Genomic DNA, 21,589 nt, shown 5'->3' on the forward strand with positions numbered 1-21,589 from the left:
CTTTCTTAGAGTTTCTACCTAATGCTCATATTACCCATTTGTTTTGCTGATTGTCTACTTTTTCCATTAAATCCCCTAATTATTAATCATTATTATTTCACATTGCACCAACACATGCACAGAGTAGTTAAAAAGTATGTAGTCTTTTTGGAGGTATGATTTTCATTTTTTTTTTTTTTTTTTTTTTTTTTTTTTTTTTGTCCTGTAAGAGAGCTTCAGTTTTGGAAACTACCAAAAACCCTATTTCTACTTTGGATAGTTCCACAGAGTACCTCTAAATTATCAGCACACTGCTGCAATGTATTTATTATCTTAGAAATATGTTTGTTAAGTATTAAGTAAATTTTTTAATTTTTGAAAAATTTATTTATTTTTGAGACAGACAGAGAGAGAGATAGCATGAGTAGGGGAGGGGCAGAGAGAGACAGAGACACAGAATCCAAAGCAGGCTCTAGGCTCTGAGCTGTCAGCACAGAGCCTGATGCTGGGCTCGAACTCACGAGCTGTGAGATCATGACTTGCGCTGAAGTCAGACACTTAATGACTGAGCCACCTGGTGCCCCATAAATTTTTTAAGTTTTTAATTTTGATTCCAGTGTAGTTAAAATACAGTGTTTACATTAGTTTCAGGTGTAGAAGATAGTGATTTAACAGTTCTATACACTGCTCAGTGCTCATTGTGATATGTACTCTTAATCCCCTTCACCTATTTTACCCATTCTCCAACCCAGTCCCCTCTGGCAACTGTTTGTTCTCTGTCCTTAAGAGTCTTTTTCTTGGTTTGTCTCTCTCTATCTTTTTCCTTTGCTGTTTGTTTTCCTTCTTAAATTCCACATATGGGTGAAATCGTATGGTATTTGTCTTTCTCTGACTGACTTATTTTGCTTAGCGTTATACTCTCTAGCTCCATCCATGTCATTGTAAATCATATATGTAAATCATACATATATGGAGCTAGAGAGTATAATGCTATATATATCTCAGATATATATCTCACATTTTCTTTATCCATTCATCTATTGATGGACACTTGGGCTGCTTCCATATTTTGGCTATTGTAAATGATGTTTCTATAAACATAGGGGTGCATGCATTCTTTTGAAATAGTGTGGTTTTGTTTTTTTTTGGTAAATACCTAGTAGCATATTACCGGATCGTAAGGTAGTTCCATTTTTAATTTTTTGAGAAACTTCCATACCGTTTCCCACAGTGGCTGCACCAGTTTGCATTCCTACTAACAGTGCAACAGAGTTCCTTTTTCTCTACTTCCTTGCCAACACTTGTTGTTTCTTGTGATTTTGAGTTTAGCCATTCTGATAGGTGTGAGGTTGTATCTCATTATAGTTTTGATTTGTATTTCCCTGATGATGAGTGATGTTAAGCATCTTTTCATGTGTTCGTTGGCCATCTGGATGTCTTCTTTGGAGAAATGTCTGTTCATGTTTTCTGCCTATTTTATAATTGGATCATTTTTGCATTGCATTTGTATTGAGTTGTATCAATTCTTTATATATTTTGGATACTAACCCTTTATCAGATATATCATTTGCAAATATTTTCTCCCATCATGTAGGTTGCCTTTTAGATTTGTTGTTTCCTTTGCTATGCAGAAGCTTTTATTTTTAATTTAACTTTATTTTTTATTTTTTAAAATTTACATCCAAATTAGTTAGTATATAGTGAAACAATGATTTCAGGAGTAGATTCCTTAATGCCCCTTACCCATTTAGCCCATCCCCCCTCCCACTTACCCCTCCAGTAACCCTCAGTTTGTTCTCCATATTTATGTCTCTTTTGTTTTGTCCCCCTCCCTGTTTTTATATTATTTTTGTTTCCCTTCCCTTCTGTTCATGTTTTGTCTCTTAAAGTCCTCATATGAGTGAAGTCATATGGTTTTGTCTTTCTCTGACTAATTTCACTTAGCATAATGCCCTCCAGTTCCATCCACGTAGTTGCAAATGGCAAGATTTCATTCTTTTTGATTGCCAAGTAATACTCCACTGTATATGTATACCACCTCTTCTTTATCCATTCATCCATCGATGGACATTTGGGCTCTTTCCATACTTTGGCTGTTGTTGATAGCGCTGCTATAAATTTGGGGGTGCATGTATCCCTTCGAAACAGCACACCTCTATCCCATGGATAAATGCCTAGTAGTACAATTGCTGGGTCATAGGGTAGTTCTATTTTTAGTTTTTTGAGGAACCTCAATATTGTTTTCCAGAGTGGCTGCACCAGCTTGCATTCCCACCAACGATGCAAAAGAGATCCTCTTTCTCCGCATCCTCGCCAACATCTGTTATTGCCTGAGTTGTTAATGTTAGCCATTCTGACAGGTGTAAGGTGGTATCTCATTGGGGTTTTGATTTGTATTTCCCTGATGATTAGTGATGTGGAGCATTTTTTCATGTGTTGGTTGGCCATCTGGATGTCTTCTTTGGAGAAGTGTCTATTCCTGTCTTTTGCCCATTTCTTCACTGGATTATTTGTTTTTTGGGTGTTGAGTTTGATAAGTTCTTTGTAGATTTTGGATGCTAACCCTTTATCTGATATGTCATTTGCAAATATCTTCTCCCATTCTGTTGGTTGTCTTTTAGTTTTGCTGATTGTTTCCTTCGCTGTGCAGAAGATTTTTATTTTGACGAGGTCCCAGTAGTTCAGTTTTGCTTTTGTTTCCCTTGCCTCTGAAGATGTGTTGAGTAAGAAATTGCTGGGGGCAAGATCAAAGAGGTTTTTGCTTGCTTTCTCCTCGAGGATTTTGATGGCTTCCTGTCTTACATTGAGGTCTTTCATCCACTTTGAGTTTATTTTTGTGTATGGTGTAAGAAAGTGGTCCAGGTTCATTCTTCTGCATGTCGCTGTCCAGTTTTCCCAGCACCACTTGCTGAAGAGACTGTCTTTATTCCATTGGATATTCTTTCCTGCTTTGTCAAAGATTAGTTGCCCATACGTTTGTGGGTCCATTTCTGGGTTCTCTATTCTATTCCATTGATCTGAGTGTCTCTTCTTGTGCCAGTACATACTGTCTTGATGATTACAGCTTTGTAGTATAGCTTGAAGTCTGGGATTGTGATGCCTTCTGCTTTGGTTTTCTTTTTCAAGATCACTTTGGCTATTCGGTGTCTTTTCTGGTTCCATACAAATTTTAGGATTATTTGTTCTAGCTCTGTGAAGAATGCTGGTGTTACTTTGATAGGGATTGCATTGAATATGTAGATTGCTTCGGGTAGTATCGACATTTTAACAATATTTGTTCTTCCTATCCAGGAGCGTGGAATCTTTTTCCATTTTTTTGTGTCTTCTTTAATTTCTTTCATAAGCTTTCTATAGTTTTCAGTGTATAGATTTTTCACTTCTTTGGTTAGTTTATTCCTAGGCATTTTATTTGTGTGTGTGTGTGTGTGTGTGTGTGTGTGTGCAACTGTAAATGGGATCGATTCCTTGATTTCTCTTTCTGTCTCTTCATTGTTGGTGCATAGGAATGCAACTGATTTTTGTGCATTGATTTTATATCCTGCAACTTTGCTGAATTCATAAATCAGTTCTACCAGGTTTTTTGGTGGAATCTTTTGGGTTTTCCATATAGAGTAGCGTGTCATCTGCGAAGACTGAAAGTTTGACCTCCTCCTGGCCGATTTGGATGCCTTTTATTTCTTTGTGTTGTCTGATTGCAGAGGCTAAGACTTCCAATAGTATGTTGAATAACAGTGGCGAGAGTGGACATCCCTGTCTTGTTCCTGACCTTAGGGGGAAAGCTCTCAGTTTTTCCCCATTGAGGATGATGTTAACGTTGGGTCGCTCATATATGGCTTTTATCATCTCGAGGTATGATCCTTCTATCCCTACCTCCTTGAGGGTTTTTATCAAGAAAGGATGCTGTATTTTGTCAAATGCTTTCTCTGCATCTATTGAGAGGATCATATGGTTCTTGTCCTTTCTTTTATTGATGTGATGAATCACGTTGTTTTGAGGATATTGAACCAGCCCTGCATCCCAGGTATAAATCCCACTTGGTCGTGGTGAATAATTTTTTTAATGTATTGTTGGATCCGGTTGGCTAATATTTGTTGAGGATTTTTGCATCCATGTTCATCAGGGAAATTGGTCTCTAGTTCTCCTTTTTAGTGGGGTCTCTGGTTTTAGAATCAGGGTAATGCTGGCTTCATAGAAAGAGTTTGGAAGTTTTCCCTCCATTTCTATTTTTTGGAACAGTTTCAAGAGAATAGGTGTTAACTCTTCCTTAAATGTTTGGTAGAATTCCCCTGGAAAGCCATCTGGCCCTGAACTCTTGTGTTTTTTTTGGCAGATTTTTGCTTACTAATTCGATTTCCTGACTGGTTATGGGTCTGTTCAAATTGTCTATTTATTCCTGTTTCAGTTTTGGTAGTGTGTGTTTCTAGGAATTTGTCCATTTCTTCCAGATTGCCCATTTTATTGGCATATAATTGCTCATAATATTCTCTTATTATTGTTTTTATTTCTGTTGTGTTGGTTGTGATTTCTCCTCTTTCATTCTTGATTTTACTTATTTGGGTCCTTTCCTTTTTCTTCTTGATCAAACTGGCTAGTGGTTTATCAATTTTGTTAATTCTTTCAAAGAACTAGCTTCTGGTTTCATTGATCTGTTCTACTTTTTTGTTGTTGTTGTTGTTTCGATAGCATTAATTTCTGCTCTAATCTTTATTATTTCCTGTCTTCTGCTGGTTTTGGGTTTTATTTGCTGTTCTTTTTCCAGCTCCTTAAGGTGTAAGGTTAGGTTGTGTATCTGAGATCTTTCTTCCTTCTTTAGGAAGGCCTGGATTGCTATATACTTTCCTCTTATGACCACCTTTGCTGCGTCCCAGAGGTTTTGGGTTGTGGTGCTATCATTTTCGTCTTCTCCCATTCTGTAGGTTGCCTTTTAGATTTGTTGTTTCCTTTGCTATGCAGAAGTTTTTATTTTGATGTAGTCCTCATAGTTTATTTTCGCTTTTATTTCCTTTGCTTCAGGAGACATATATAGAAAAACGTTGCTACTGCTGATGTTAGAGACATTACTGCCTGTGCTCTTCTCTAGGATTTTTATGCTTTCAAGTTTCACATTTCGGTCTTTAATCCATTTTGAGATTATTTTGGTGTATAGTGTAAGAAAGTGGTCTAGTTTCATTATTTGCATGTGACTGTCTAGTTTTCCCAACATCATTTCTTGAAGAGACTGTACTTTTCCCATGGCACATTCTATGTCTTTGATTAGAAAGTATAGTCCTTTATATTGAAAGTAATTTTTGAAGTTTATTTATTTTTTATCTCTACACCCAATGTGGAGCTCAAACTCATGTCCCCAGTATTGAGTTGCATTCTCCTTCAATTGATAGGTATGTATTTATTTCCATTTTGTTACTTGTTTTGTAGTTGTTTTTCTAGGTTTAATCTGATCCTTTCTTCTCCTGCTCTCTTTCACGGTTTTGCTGGCTTTCTTTACTGATATACTTGGATTCCTTTCTCTTTATTCTTTGCACATATATTACTAGTTTTTGATTTTTGGTTACCCTTCGGTTTGTATATAACATCTGCATGTAGCAGTCTATATTAAATTGATGGTCACTTAGGTTTGAACCCATTCTTTACCCCCCCCCCCCGCCATGTTTTAGGTATATGGTGTCACATTTTACATCATTTAATTTTGCGAATCCTTTGATTTTTACAGAAATACTTGTTTTTACTGCTTTTGGTTTTCCTACTTTTGTACTCTCACTTTTGGTCTTTCCTTTCCACTCAGAGCATCCCCTTTAATATTTCTTGCGGGCCTGGTTTAGTGGTCACAAACTCCTTTAGTTTTTGTTTGGGAAACACTTTATCTCTTTTTCTAGCCCAGATTATAGCCTTGCTGGATAGAGTATTCTTGATCCTTTCAGCATTTTGAATATATCATACCACTCCCTTGTGACCTGCAAAGTTTCTGCTGAAAAATCTGCTCATAGCCTTATGCGCTTTCCCTTGTAACTGTCTTCTTTTTTCTTGATGCTTTTAATATTTTTTCTTTGTCACTATATTTTGCCATTTTAATTACCATGTATCTTGGTGTGGACCTCCTTGGATTGATTTTGTTGGGGAATCTCTGTTTCTCCTGGATATGGATATTTGTTTCTTTCCCCAGATTTAGGACATTTTCAGCTATTATTTCTTCAAAGAAATTTTATGCCCCCTTTGCTCTGTCTTCTTCTGGGATCTCTATATTGTGAATGTGATTACACTTGATGGAGTTAATGAGTTCCATATGTCTATTCTCATTTAGCATAACTTTGTTCTCTCACTTACTCGGCTTGATTACTTTCCATTACTCCCTTTTCCAGGTCATTAATTAGTCCTCTGCTTCCTTTAGCCTGCTATTTATTCCATCAAGTACATTTTTAATGTCAATTATTGTGTTCTTCTTCTCTGATTGGTCTTTTTAATCTCTGTGTTAAGAGTCTCACTTATGTCCTCCACTCTTTTCTCAAGTCCCGTGAGTACCTTTATGACAATTATTTAAAATTCTTTACCAGGTATATTACTTATCTCCATTTTGCTTAGGCCTCTTGCTGCAATTTTGTCCTGTTCTTTCATTTGGGACATATTCCTCTGTCTCCTCATTTGCCTCTCTGTGTCTATTTCTGTCTTAGGAAAGTCAACTACATTGTTTGCTCTTGAAAAAAACAGTGTGTGGTGCACACTTTTAACAAGGTGATGCTGGTTCTCCTCCACAGGGGATACACAGCTGCTGTAGAGACAGGGCTGGCCAGTGCCACTCCACAACACCTGAGTGGGTGGGGGGGTGCAGTTTAACAAGGTGCACACATCCTCTGTGGGAGGTTGGGAGATACAGTGTTGGCAAGATTTGCACAGGTATTCTTGGGGAGGGGACCTGCAGCCCTAGGACTGAGGCAGGCCTAGCTGGAGGGCTGGTATGGGGCAAGTTAGGTGGAGAATGCCTGCACAGCACTGGTTCCTGGGCGGGGGGGGGGGGGGGGTTGGACACGAGAGATGAAAGTGGCACCTGTCCATTCCTCTGCCCCTGGAGAAGTCCCTCAGCAAACTCTGAGATTAGTAACTAATTATCCCATATGCCGCCAGGTGTTTTTCAAACTGCTGCTTCTAAGCTGTATTTCCATAGGTTGCTTCTTGTGATGTCTCTTTAAGAGCAGGGACTCAGCTTCCTATCACTCTCTGGAATCTCCTAGACACAAACCTACTGAGTTTTGAATTCCAGGCTTCAAGTCCTCCTGGTTGTAAGAACTCACTAAATTCAGCCACTCTGATTTTCAAAGCCAAATGGTATGGGGATTCGTCTTCCTTGTGCAGGCTCCTTGGTGTGACAATTTGTTTCTCACCCCTCTCTGCACCAGCAGCTTGCTCACTGCAGTGACCAGACATGTGGGTTTTAGCTCTGCACAGTGTCTCTGCCCTTCCTACATACACTCTTTGACATGTCCTCTCCTCTACATTTAATTGTGGGGTTTGTTCTGGAGCCATTTTCTGGGTTATTAGCACTGAATGTTATCTAGTTTAATCTGTTGGATGATGTCAGTTTAGGGTCCTCCTACTCTACCATGTTACTGAGAAGTGAAATTTAAGTAAATTTATCTTTTCAATCCACTATTAAAATAATTGCCAAAGGTGACATATCAGGGGACCAGAAGGTGCTAGGAAGGTTACTTAGAAGAGGATTTACAAACCAAGAACTTTTAGATATGGGTAAATGCAAAGCATAAGGCACTCTGTGGTAGAGATAATAATGTAACCCCGAAAGCTGTCTACATCGTATTCCTCAGAATCTGATCTGTCATTATGCATGGAAAAACAGAATTTTCAGATGTGATTATGTTAAAGAATAAACTCAAGATGCATTATCCAGGTGGGACCAATGTATCATAGTGGTTCACATACAAGAGAGGCAGGAAATCAGATGTGATGACAGACATAGAGATCAGAGAGTAAAGAAGATGATACGATGTTCATGGCCTAAAGGAAGAATGGAATTCAGGCAAGGAAAGCAGGTGGACTCTTCAAGCTGGAAAATGTGGATGAAGCCCTACAAAAAAGCAGCCCTGTTGAAGCCAGGAATTTTCCCAGGGAGTCTGATTTTGGACTTACATTTTCCAAAACCATAAACTAATGATGTGTTGTTTTAAGCTACCAAGTATATGGAGAATTCTTACATCAGAAATCTAGTAGAGGGGCGCCTGGGCGGCTCGTCGGTTAAGCGTCCGACTTCGGCTCAGGTCATGATCTCACGGTCCGTGAGTTCGAGCCCCGCGTCAGGCTCTGTGCTGACAGCTCAGAGCCTGGAGCCTGTTTCAGATTCTGTGTCTCCCTCTCTCTCTGCTCCTCCCCTGTTCATGCTCTGTCTCTCTCTGTCTCAAAAATAAAATAAAACATTAAAAAAAAAAAGAAATCTAGTAGACACAGTAGACTGAGGTTAGTTGCAGTCTAGCCATTACCACTTCCAGATCCCAAGGAAGAGAGGAAATATTGGCTGGAGGAACCCTAAAAAGAGTCATGCAGGCTAAAGCACTTATAAGGGATGTGGTTTTAAGCTCTTGCACAGAGCCACTTCAGGTACCATCGTCAGGAAGGAGCCATGAGATAATTGCCCTTAGTCACATTGCATCCTTCAGTCTCATCCAGCTTCCCCAGCAGCTGAACACAACGAAAACTGGAAGGAAGGGGACATCCTGGAGGCTAACACTTCACAGCTTTCCTATGGGTCTGGACTCTGACTTGAGTCCTGGACCCAGATGGAAAATGCATAAAGGAGCCACATGACACCCCCCACGCCCCGCCGCCAGGTTGTTGGTGACTTTGTGTCTCTGCCTGTACTGTCACTCCTCTCAGACACATTCCTGCCCTCTGCTTTTCGGCCCACTCCAACTCCATAGTCCCACTAACATCCTGGAGAGCCCATGTCTGCTCCCAGAATGGACGTCGCCTGGGACAGCACAGGGTCAAAGCCCCACCGAGACCCGCTGAACCGGAATCTGATTGTAACAAGGTGTCCAAGTGATTGCCACGCTGCTGAAGTTCAGACAGTCTTGTAGGCCACACCCCCACCTGGACGTTACGCCACCACCCCAGGCCCCACCCGCCCGCCAGGATTGCCTGCTAGCGCAGAGTACCATTGCTTGTTTATTTGTTCTCTGTCGTCTGACCTGCCCCTGCGCAGAATGTCAGCTCAGAGGGTCCGCAGGCCCCCGAGGCTGTTTGTTCCCTTGCTGCCTCCCAAGCCCCTAAGCGGTGCCGAAGACATCGAAAAAGCTCAAGAAACATTTTTAGAGAAACGCATGCGAATGAAAGCAGTGAAGCACACACCCAGGTCAGATAGAACCGAGTCGCGTGTCCGCTCATTGTCCCTCCATGAGTCCCGGGCCCCGTGTGGCCCGCTCTGTCCCAGAAGGCTCCGTCCTGTGGGCTGCACAGCCGAGCCCCTGACTGCCCAGTGCTCCAGCAGTGGATGGCCGGGCACAAGAGAGCAGGTGGGGCGGGTTCCCCGGGTCCCTGGACAGCTCCTCTCTGGTTCAGGAGACACCTATTCCCCACCCTCCGTACAGGCCCAGGGTGGGAGCAGTGCCCCCACTGCCAGCGTGTAGGGGCCTCAGCACCCCTTGTCCACCGTTCCCTCCTGTCTGCCCCCAGTCCCCACCCTGCTCTCCTTTGTGTGCCGTGTAGGGATCTTCGGGGTGTGTACAAATGGTGTGTGCGGATGTGTCCTTTCCCACATTGCGTATCTAAGTTCTCTCTCAAGACTGAGAGCTGTCTTGGGGGGCCTGGATGGCTCGGTCGGTTAAGGGTCGGTTAAGTGTCCAACTTCGGCTCAGGTCATGATCTCGTGGCTCCTGGGTGTGAGCCCTTTGTCGGGCTCTGTGTTGACAGCTCAGAGCCTGGATCCTGTTTCAGATTCTCTCTTTCCCTCTCTCTCTGCCCCTCCCCTGCTTGCTCTCTCTCTCTCTCTCTGTTTCTCTCTCAAAAATAAACATAAAAAAAAAAAAAAAGACTGAGAGCTCTCTCTACGTTTCCACTTCGTCTGCACTGTGCCTGTGTGTGCTTGTGTGCGTGGGTGTGTTTGCATCAAGGGAAAAAGTTTCCTTGCATCAGTTCAGCCACGATGAAACAAAGAACATCTTTGAAGACAACACGATGTCAAAACATGGAAGGTAGGAAACAAACGCTTGCAAACTAGCAACTCCCCTAAGGTCATCTGTGAACAGAAGCACTAAACCAATCACAACACGAAGTTGGGATGGAGTGGTTTGTAGTTTATGGATCTTTGCTTGTGTGTTTTCCAAATGCCAAAATTCATGAGTTACGTTTACGGATAAACGGGTAACAACAGCAAGATGGAGTTTGCTGTAAGTGCCCCCTCCCATGTCACACGCCCGGAAGGTCGCAGCACTGACCCTGTGCAGCTCCAGGGGTCACATGACCTGGAAACGGCGGCGTCACGGGAACCACGCTGACCAAACCTTTACCGGAAACCACCAGGTCACACTCATGCGCTCTAGGGGACTGCGCGAAGAACCGTCAGCGTCGCCAAAAGAAAGAAGTACTGAGCTGACCTAAGGGAGCAGTGGGCGTAGCATGGCGGGGGGCGGGGGGCGGGGGGCAGAGGAGGGGCGCAGGAGGCGTCGTGCCCTGGCGGTGGGCGTCCAGGGCCCGGCTGCTAGGAAGTTGCGTCCGACCTGCAGGCGACCCCCGGCCCTGGAGGCCTCGTGGCGCACCTCCGCTCTCTCCTGGGGCACCTGGGGACACCTACCCGGGGGCTGCAGGAGGAGCAGCAGGCGCACGCACGAGGTCCCCGGGGCACAGGCGGGACCGCGGCCCCGAAGGCTTGGGCCACCCTCTGCCTGACGTGGTGGCTTTGTCTCCGCAGCTCGCAGACCTCTCTCTCCGCCCACAGAGCGGCACTGCGGCTGGTCGTGGGAGGAGGTGCTCCTCCGCAATTCTCTGCGCGGGCCCTCGGCCGTCTTCTTGCCGCGTGTCTGTCGCGGTCGCCGACGTGACGGGCGACGGCCCGCCCCCTGCGCGCCTGGGGAAGACGCTGCGTCTCCCCGTGCACGTGCTGCGCCTGCTCCCCAGCCCGCTTTCTCTCCAGGTGCGGGACGTGCTCTGCCCGCACGTGGGGCTGGACGGGAGCGGCAGCTGCGGCTTCTGAGCGTCCCGTGCCAGCTGGGCGTTGTCCCCGTGCAGACTCCTCTCAGCTTGGAGACGAGTTAAGTGTCCCGTGAGCTCCGCGATCCTCCGCTTTCCCTGCATCATTTCCCTGGACGGCTCTTCTTTCTCCGCTTCGGGAGAGTGCAAGGGTGCTTGGAAGTCACCACGGCCGGCCGGCGCTGAGGAGCTGAGGATGGAGGGCCTGCTGACGGTGGCCGCGGTCGTCTCAGGTCTCTGCCTCCCCGCTCCCCGCTGCTCCCGAGCCCCGCCCCCGCCTTCCACGTGAGGCCCAGGGAGCCCCGGCTGGCGCGGCCAGCATCTTCTGCGTGTTCTGGTCCGGGGGGTGGAGTTGGCTCCAGTCTCGCCGGCGACCCGCTGGCCTCCAGGATTCCGCAGCTCCCGGCGTCCTTCGTCCTCCCCCTTTGCCTGCGCTCTGCGCTCTGCGCCTGCAGCTGGCGGGTTCCTGGGCCCGCGGGTGGGCGAGTCCCTGCGGGTCAGGGCTGTCATTGGAGCCGGCTGTTGTTTTCCTGCCGGGGGGCTCTCCGCAGTCCCGCGATGCTCCTGAGACACTACTTCCCTCCTTGCCCTGAGAAAGGTCCACAGTCTGGCTCTTCCCGCCTTCCTTAAGCAGTCGCACCACGTGCTGCACTGACGACCCGCTGGGATCTCCAGTCACGGCAGCCAGAGCCACGATTTGTAATGTGGGAGGGCCGGCCTCCCCCCCACACGACCTGAAGGATTCAAGGGCTTGTGTCTCTGACCCCCTCTCTCCCAGGCCTCTCCCGGTCACTTCACCCTGGCACATCGCCTCCCAAGCAGCCCCTTTGCTCTCCCTGAGCCGGGTCGACTCATCACTAGGAGCACCACCACCGCAGTGCGTTCCAGGATGTCCCGGCAAAACCTGAGACTGCCAGCACCTGAGCCACACTTTGGTACATCACCAGCAGGCCAGCCCACAGCTCTTCCAGGACCCGCTGGGGAGACACTTCGGTGGCCACCAGCTGGCCGTCCATGCCCTCAAGGGCCTCTTAGCTCTGCCTCCCATCACCAGTGTCCTGTGGCCACCACTGACCACTCGGAACCCCGAGGATGGTTCTGCCGACCATCCTCTTGGCAACCAGGGCTGGCCTCATCCCCCCTGTGGAGGGGGCAGCTGGGTTCTAGAAGACCCCGCTTCCTGCCTTTGCTCTGCTCACTGCACAGACAGAAATGGAGACTACTTAACACGGTGAGTGGCGGATGTGGACGTGCTGGCTGCGGCCTGGAGCTCGGGCCTCTCTCGGCCCACTTGGCCCCACAGCACTCCTGGAGGCTCACGGCAGGCCACGCCTTTCCCCTTCTCTGCACGTGTGTGTGTGTGTGCGTCAGGCAGGGGACTTGTCCCTCGGTGAGGCTAGTTGCCCCCATTCTCAGAAGCCTGGTCCTGCCACAAAGCTCCCAGGGTCTCCCCCTCTGAGGCTCCCTCTGTCGTGGTCTTTGGTGAATGTCAGTGCGGCTGCGGCTCTGGACCGAAGGTTGTCACCAGAGCTCCCAACCCAGAGCACAGATTTCCAGTTGTAACAACACACGAGACAAGGTGGAACCGGCAGGCTCTGAGAGTCTTGTGGAAGTTTGGTGCAGCCTGTTTCCCACGTTGAGTCCAAGTGTCCCAGAAGTGGTGAGCCACTGTTCTGGGGGTGACACAGGGACCCACCCTCCTTCCCGACTGTGGCCCTGCCATCCTTAGTTTGTTCTTGTCCAGGTGTCCCTGGGACAGTCTCAGTTCACAGAGTCATCTTCGGAAATGGCCGTTGTGCAGAGTCCGATCCTTCTTGCCTGAATTTGGTGCCTCTCATTTGGTTCGACCACGTCTCCCTGTCCTACCCTCTCTAAAGCAGACCCGGGCTCAGAGCCTCCTGACCCATGCCCTGGATGGAGCCGTGAGGGTCTTGACCCCAGAGCCCTGTCCGCAGAGGAAATGAGAGAAGCTCCAGCTGAGGCCATGGGGGTTTCCTGCGGGGACCCTGTGCCTGCAGAAGAGGGTCTGCCAGCTGGGGTTGAGGGGAAGAAGAGGGCAGAGCCCTGAAGTGAGAGGCATTGCATTGAACCTGTAGATTGCTTTGGGGTGGTATGGGCATTCTGACAATATTAATTATTCCTATCCATGAACATGGTATATCTTTCTATTTGTTTGTGACATTTTCAATTACTTTTATCAGTGTTGTATAGTTTTCAGTGTACAGGTCTTCATCTTCTTGGTTAAATTCATTCCTCAGTATTTTATTCATTTTGATGCAATTGTCAGAGAGATTGGTTTCTTATTTCCTCTTTCTGCTACTTCATTATTAGTGTATAGAAATGTAACAGATTTCTATATATTGATTTGGTATCCTGCAAGTGTACTGAATTTATTAGTTCTAATAGTTTTTTTGTGTGTGGAGTCTTAGAGTTCTCTCTATATGGTATCATGTCATCTTCAAATAGTGATATTTTTACTTCTTTCCTACCAATTTGGATGCCTCTTATTTCTTTTTGCTGTCTGATTGCTGTGGCTAGGGCTTCCAGTGCTGTGTTGAATAAAAGTGGTGACAGCAGGAATCCTGGTCCTGTTCCTGATCTTAGAGGAAAAGCTCTCAGTTTTTTACCATTGAGTATGATGTTATCTGTGGGTTTCTCATATATGACCTTTATTAGGTTATTAGGTATGCTTCCTCTAAACACACTTTGTTGAAAGTTTTTGTTGTGAACAGATATTGAATTTCGTCAAATGCTTTTTCTGAATTACTGAGAAGATGAAATGGCTTTTATCATTCATTTTGTTAATGTGGTGTATCACATTGATTTGTGGATATTGAATCATTTTTATATCTCTGGAATAAATCCCACTTGATCATTATCAATGAGCCCTTTAATTGTATTAGTAAATTCATTTTGCTAATGTTTTGTTGAAGATTTTATATTTATGTTCATTAGGGATATTGGCCTTTAGTTTTCTTTTTTTGTAATGTCTTTATCTGGTTTTTGTATCAGGGTAATGTTAGCCTTATAGAATGAATTTGGAAGATTTCCTTCCTATTCTATTTTTTTTTGAATAGTTTGAGGAGGATGGGTATTAACTCTTCTTTACATGTTTGGTAGAGTTCTCTTGTAAAGTCATCTGGTCCTGGAGTTTTGTTTGTTGGGAGTTTTTTGATTACTGACTCATTTTGTTTTTACTAGTAATCTGTTCAAATTTTCTATTTCTTTTAAATGTATTCTTGTAAGATTGTATGCTTCTGGGAATTTATCCATTTCTTCTAGATTATCTAATTTGTTGGCATATAATTTTTCCTAGTAGTCTCTTATAATCCTTCATTTTTTCTTGGTGTCATTTGTTACTACTTTCATTTATTTTTTTAAGTTTATTTATTTTGAGGGGGAATGGGCAGAGAGGTAGGGAGAGTGAGAGAATCTCAAGCAGGCTCTGTGTGGAGCCCAATGCAGGGCTTAATCCCAGGAACCATGAGATTATGACCCGAGACAAAATCGTGAATCAGATGCTTGACTGAGCCATCCAGGTGCCCCACTACTTTTTCATTTCTAATTGTATTTGTTTATATCATCTCTCTTTTTTCTTGGTGAGTCTGTTGGATCTTGGTTTGTCAATGTTGTTGATCTTTTCAAAGCATCAGCTGCTAGTTTCACTGATCTTTTCTATTTTTTTTTTTTCTCCATTTCATTAACTTCCCCTTTGATCTTTATTATTTCCTTCCTTCTACTAACTTTGGGTTTTGTTTGTTCTTCTTTTTGTTCTTCTTGTTTGTTCCTTTAGGTGAGGAATAAGCTTGTTTATTTGAGGTTTTTCTTATTTCAAGGTAAGCCTGCATTGCTATTACCTTCCTTCTTAAAAGTGCTAAGTGCTATTGCTGTGTCTCAAAGATATTTAACTATTTCATTTTAATTTTCATTTTCCACCATGTATTTTTTTAATTTCCTCTATGAATTTCTTACTGATCCATTGATTATTTAGTAGCATGTTATATAGCCACTATGTATTTGTGTGCTTTCCAGATTTTTCTTTTATAATTGATTTGTAGTTTAATTCCATTGGTTGGAAAAGACACATGATATAATTTCAATCTCTGTTAATTTATTGGGATTGTTTTGTGGTATGACATGTGATTTATTTTGAAGAATGTTCCACAAGCGCTTGAAAAGAATGTGTATTCTGCTGTTTTGAGATCAAGTTTTCTGAATATATCTGTTAGGTCTATCTGTTCCAATATGTCATTCAAAGCTCCTGATTCCTTGTTGATTTTCTGTTTGGATTATCCATCCACTGATGTTGGTGGGTGTTAAAGTCTTCTACTATTATTCAGGAGTTAAGATGGCAGAGGAACCAGAATTTCCCTTGTCCCTCAAAACACAGCTGTCTTGAGATCAGATCACTTGGAACACACAGGAAATCAATCTGCAGAGTGGCGGAAAGATCTCCACAGGTGGAGGGACACAGCTTGGCAGGATCAAGGTGCACGTATGTGAATTGGGGAAGATAAAACAGTGTAGGCATGGAGGGGAGGGTACCCCTTCTGTGGAGAGACAAAAGGGAAAGACAGAGAGTCTGTGGAATTGCAGTATTGAGTTAGTACAAGAGGAAAACCACTCCAGACCACAGACTGGGGAACGAGAAATAGGGAGAGTGCCAGGTTCTATTTTGCAGTTTCAGGAGCTGAAGACCAGAGTTTGCAAAAGTACATGACTTTCTCCAGGCTTCTGACTTTCTCTAGACTGAAGTTGCCTTCATGTGTCCATGCCTGGAGGGGAGGGAGCCAGCCCCAGACAAGGTAGTGATCTCAGGGGTGCACTGGGAGAGAACAGTCCTCTTCCTCGAGTAATGTGAGAAGAGGGTTTATTGCCTCCCCAAGGACAAAAGACCCTGCAGGCACCAGCCAAAGTTATTTTATCAGCAGGACAGAGTGGCACATTTCCAGAACACGTCTGTGGTCTGTACAGTGCAGGGCCCTTTAAGACGTCAGGTTTTGAAACACAGCCAAGTGCCTAGGAGGCGCACGAGACTGTGGAGCAGGACAGGCCAACAGCCCTGCTACTCTGAGGGCTGCCTGAGCAGCATGGTTTGAGACACCTGGTCAGGGGAGGAGAGATTGGGGTGTTGCCATTTGCCTCCCCATCTCCAACACAGTGGGGTTTCAGGGAACAGCACAGCTGCCCACAGTGGAGGTGGGACCCACTTATACCAAACCCCGCCCCTCTGTGTCTAGTAACTGCTTATCTAGCAGAGTGAGACTGACACTGACCCAACCAGACAGCTTCTGCTCCAGACCAGCACAGGCACCGGTCCCATGTGCCAACAGACAACTGTCCTGGGGTTTTGCATGTTACTCTGTCATTTTCTATTTTTTCTTTTCTTTTCTTTTTTCCTTTTCTTTCTACCTTCTTTTTTTCTTTTGGAATCAGGTTCATAGTTTCTGATTTGGGTTATATATATATATAATCTCTTTCTGTTTTGTTTGTTTAACCAGGCATTTATATTCTATTCTTTTTACACTTTTTCTATATCTCCTTCTTCTTTATTTTCCTCTGTCTCTGGATTAAGCCTTATAATTTTTTTTTTATTCCCTACTTGTTCTTTTTCTTGCCCCTTTCATTTTTCTCTTTGTATGGGATCAGGCCTCCCCCCTTTCCTTTTTTCCAGGGTTACTTCAACAAACAATCAAAGCACACCTGCTAGAAGGTCCAAACACTCCACCACTACGAGCAAGGAGGATCTTTGTAGAGGACTGACTAGTGGGATAGAGCAGCCAAATGCAACAAAAGAGTGCATACAACATAGTCCAAAAACACTTCCTGAAGTACCAGGCCCTGGACAGTGTATGGTCCCTTTTTAATAGAGCAGTACTCGCAGGTGCAGAACACATTATAAGCTATTAAAACACATAAAAGACAAAAACCTAGCCAAAATGATGAGACAGAAGAATTCTCCTCAAAAGAAAATCCAGGAAGAAATGATAGCCAGAGAATTGCTCAAAACAGATATAAACAATGTATCTGAACAAGAATGTAGAATCACAGTCAAAGACTAATAGCTGGGCTTGAAAAAAGCATAGAAGACAGCAGAGAATCTATCGCTGCAGAGATCAAAATCCTAATAAATAGTCATGATGAATTAAGAATTACTCTAAATAAGAGGCAAAATAAACTAGATGCAGGGACAGTGAGGATGGAAGAAGCAGAGGAGAGAATAGGTAAAATAGAAGATAAAATTATAAAAATGAGGGTGAAAAATGAGCTGAAAAAAAGAGGGTAAGGAAATTACTAGACCACGAGGGGAGAATTAGAGAGCTAAGTGACTCCATGAAACAAAATAATATCCATATCATAGGAGTTCCAGAAGAAGAGCGAGAGAAACATACAGAAGGCTTATTTGAACAAATTATAGCTAAGAACTTCCCTAATTTATGGAAGGAAACAGGCATCCAAGTCCAAGAGGCACAGAGAACTCCCTTCAAAATCAACAAAAACAGGTCAACACCATGACATATCATGGTGAAACTGGCAAAATACAAAGATAAAGAGAGAATTCTAAAAACAGCTAGGGACAAATGGGCCTTAACCTACAAGGGTAGACACATAAGAGTAGCAGCAGACCTGTCCACTGAAACTTGGCAGGCCAGAAGCGAGTGGTAGGAAATATTCAATGTGACAGATAGGAAAAATATGCAACCAGGAATCCTTTATCCAGCAAGGCTGTCACTCAGAATAGAAGGAGAGGTAAAGGCTTTCCCAGACAAACAAAAACTGAAGGAGTTCATGACCACTAAACCAGCCCTGCAGGAAATCCTAAGGAGAACCCTGTGAGCAGAAAACAATGAAGACTACAAAGGACTAGAGACATAACCACCAACGCAAACCTACAGGTAATACAATGGCACTAAATTCATATCTTTTAATAATCACTCTGAATGTAAATGGACTAAATGCCCCAATCAAAAGACATAGGGTATCAGAATGGATTAAAAAACAAGATCCATCCAAATGCTGCCTACAAGAGACTCATTTCAGACCTGAGGACACCTACAGACTGAAAGTTACAGGATGGAGAACCATCTATCATGCTAATGGACATCAAAAGAAAGCCAGAGTAGCCATACTTATATCAGACAAACTAGATTCTAAAACAAAGACTGTAACAAAAGATGAAGAAGGGCATTATATCATAATTAAGGGGTCTATCCATCAAGAAGAGCTAACAGTTGTAAATATTTATGCCCCAACTGTGGACGCACCAAATATGTAAGTCTTCTACTATTATTGTATTACTTTCTATTTCTTTCTTTGTATCTGTTAAGAGTTGCCTCCATGGTGGGTGCATAAGTATTTACAATTGTTATATCCTCTTGTTGGATTGTTCCCTTTATCATTATGTAGTATTCTTCTTTATATCTTATTACAGTCTTTGTTTTACAGTTTATTTTGTCTGATATAAGTATTGCTATTCCAGCTTTGTTTTTGCTTCCATTTGAATGATAAATGCTTTTCCCAGCCTTCACTTTCAATCTGCATGTGTCTTTGGGTCTAAAGTGAGTTTCTTGTAGGCAGCATATAGATTGGTGTTGCTGTTTTATCCATTCAGTTACCCTATGTTTTTTTTTTTGAACATTAATTTCATATAAATTTAAATAATTTCTTGATAGGCATGTACTTATTACCATTTGTTACTTGCTTTTTGGGTGTTTTTATAGTTCTTCTCTTATTCTCTTCCCTTGTGGTTTGATGGCCTTTTGTGTGTGTGTGATACGTTTGGGTTTCTTTTTCCTAATATTTTGCATATCTATTACAGGTTTTTGAATTATGGTTAATATTTGGTTCACATATAACACCATATGTTTATAGAAGTCAATATTAAGTTGATGGTTGCTTAAGTTTGGAACCCTTCTTAAAGCACTAAATTTTTACTGTTCCTCCTTCCCACCTTTTATGTATATGGTGTCACACTTTACATCCTTTTATTTTGTGAATCCCTTGACTGATTTCTATAGATATAATTTATTTTACTACTTTTGTGCTTTAATCCCTGTACTAGTTTTATAAGTTTTTGATCTGCTACATTAATTATGTTTGTATTTATTTTTGATATTTTTTTCCTTTCGTAATTTTCTTACTCCTCATTATGGCCTTTTTTTTTTCCACTCGAAGAATTCTCTTTAATGTTTCTTATAAAGTTGGTTTAGTGGTGATGAAGTCCTTTAGCTTCTGTTTGTCTGGTAAATTCTTTATCTCTCTTTATATTCTGAATGATAGCCTTGCTGGATACAGCATTCTTGGTTGCAGCACTTTGAATATATCATGCCATCCCCTTTTGGCCTGAAAATTTTCTGCTGAAAAATCTGTTTATAGCCTTATGTGTTTCCCTTGTATGTAACTGTTTTCTTTTCTCTTCCTGCTTTAAAAAATTCTCTCTTGGGACGCCTGGGTGACTCAGTCAGTTGAGCCTCCGACTTCAGCTCAGGTCACAATCTCGCGGTCCATGAGTTCGAGCCCTGCGTCGGGCTCTGGGCTGATGGCTCAGAGCCTGGAGCCTGCTTCCGATTCTATGTCTCCCTCTCTCTCTGCCCCTCCCCCATTCATGCTCTGTCTCTCTCTGTCTCAAAAATAAATAAACGTTAAAAAAAAATTTTTTTTTAAAGTTCTCTCTTTATCATATCCATGAGATACCTAGGAATAAACCTAACCAAAGAGGTAAAATATCTTTACTCTGGAAACTATAAAACACTGATGAAAGAAATGAAAATGACACAAAGAAATGGAAAAACATTCCATGCTCATAGATTGAAAGAACAAACACTGTTAAAATGTCTACATTACCCAAAGCAATCTACACATTTAATGCAATTCCTATCAAAATACCAACAGCAATTTTTATAGAGCTAGAGCAGAAAATCCTAAAATTTGTATGGAACCACAAAAGACCTTGAATAGTCAATGAAATCTTGAAAAAGAAAAGCAAATATGGAGGCATCACAATTCTGGACTTCAAGTTATATTACAAGCTGTAGTGATAAATACAGTATGGTACCAGCAGAAAAATAGACACATAGATCAATGGAACAGAATAGAAAACCCAGAAATTAAACCACAACTATAAGGTCAATTAACCTTCAGCAAAGCAGGAAAGAAAATCTCATGGGAAAAAAGACAGTGTTCAATGAATGGTGTTGGGAAAACTGAACAGCATCATGAAAAAGAATGAAACTGGACCACTTCCTTACACCATACACAAAAATAAATTCAAAATAGATTAAAGACCTAAATGAGACAGGAAATCACCAAAATCCTAAAGGAGAACATAGACAGTAACCTCTTTGACATAAGCCATAGGAACTTCTTACTAAATATGTCTCTTGAGGCAGGGGAAACAAAAGCAAAAATAAACCATTGAAATTTCATGAAAATAAAAATGTTTCTGCACAGGGAAGGAAACAACAAAATTAACAACCAACCTATGAAATGGGAGATTTTTGCAAATGACATATCTGATAAAGGGTTAGGATTCAAAATATATAAAGAACTTATAAAACTCAACACCCCAAACCAAATAATCCAGTTTAAAAAATGGGCAGAAGACATGAACAGACAATTTTCCAAGGAAGACATACAGATGGCTAACAGACACGTGAAAATATGCTCAATATCACTCATATTCAGGGAAATTTAAATCAAACCCACAATGAGATATCACCTCACACCCATCAGAATGTCTAAAACCAACAATACAGGAAACAACAGGAATTGGCGAGGATGCAGAGAAGGGGGAACTCTTTTGCACTGTTGGTGGGAATGCAAACTGGTGCAGCCATGGGGAAAACAGTATGGGAGGTTTCTCAAAAAGTTAAAAATGGAACTGCTCTACAATCCAGCAATTGAACTACTAGGTATTTACCCTAAGGATACAAAAATACGGATTTGAATGGCTACATGCACCCCAATGTGTATAGCAGCTTATCAACAATAACCAAATTATGGAAAGAGCTCAAATGTCCATTAAGCGATGAATGGATAAAGATGTGGCATATATTCCAATATAATGGAATATTACTCAGCCATTAAAAAGAATAAAATCTTGCCATTTGCACAATGTGGATGGAGCTAGAGAGTATTATGCTAAGTGAAATAAGTCAATCAGGGAAAGATGAATACCATATAATTTCACTCATATGCAGAATTTAAGAAACAAAACAAATGAATGTGGGGGTGGGGAATAGAAGGGCAAACCAAGAAACAGACTCTTAATTTTGGAGAACAAACTGGTGGTTACTGGAGGCAAGGTGGATGGGGGAGATGGGCTGGACAGGTGATGAATATTAGGGAGGGCATTTGTGATGAGCACCAGGTGTTGTAGGTAAGTGATGAATCACTAAGTTGTACACCTGAAACTAATATTGCA

This window comes from Panthera leo, chromosome D4 (genome assembly GCF_018350215.1).
Source record: "Panthera leo isolate Ple1 chromosome D4, P.leo_Ple1_pat1.1, whole genome shotgun sequence".
NCBI classification, from domain to species: domain Eukaryota; kingdom Metazoa; phylum Chordata; class Mammalia; order Carnivora; family Felidae; genus Panthera; species Panthera leo.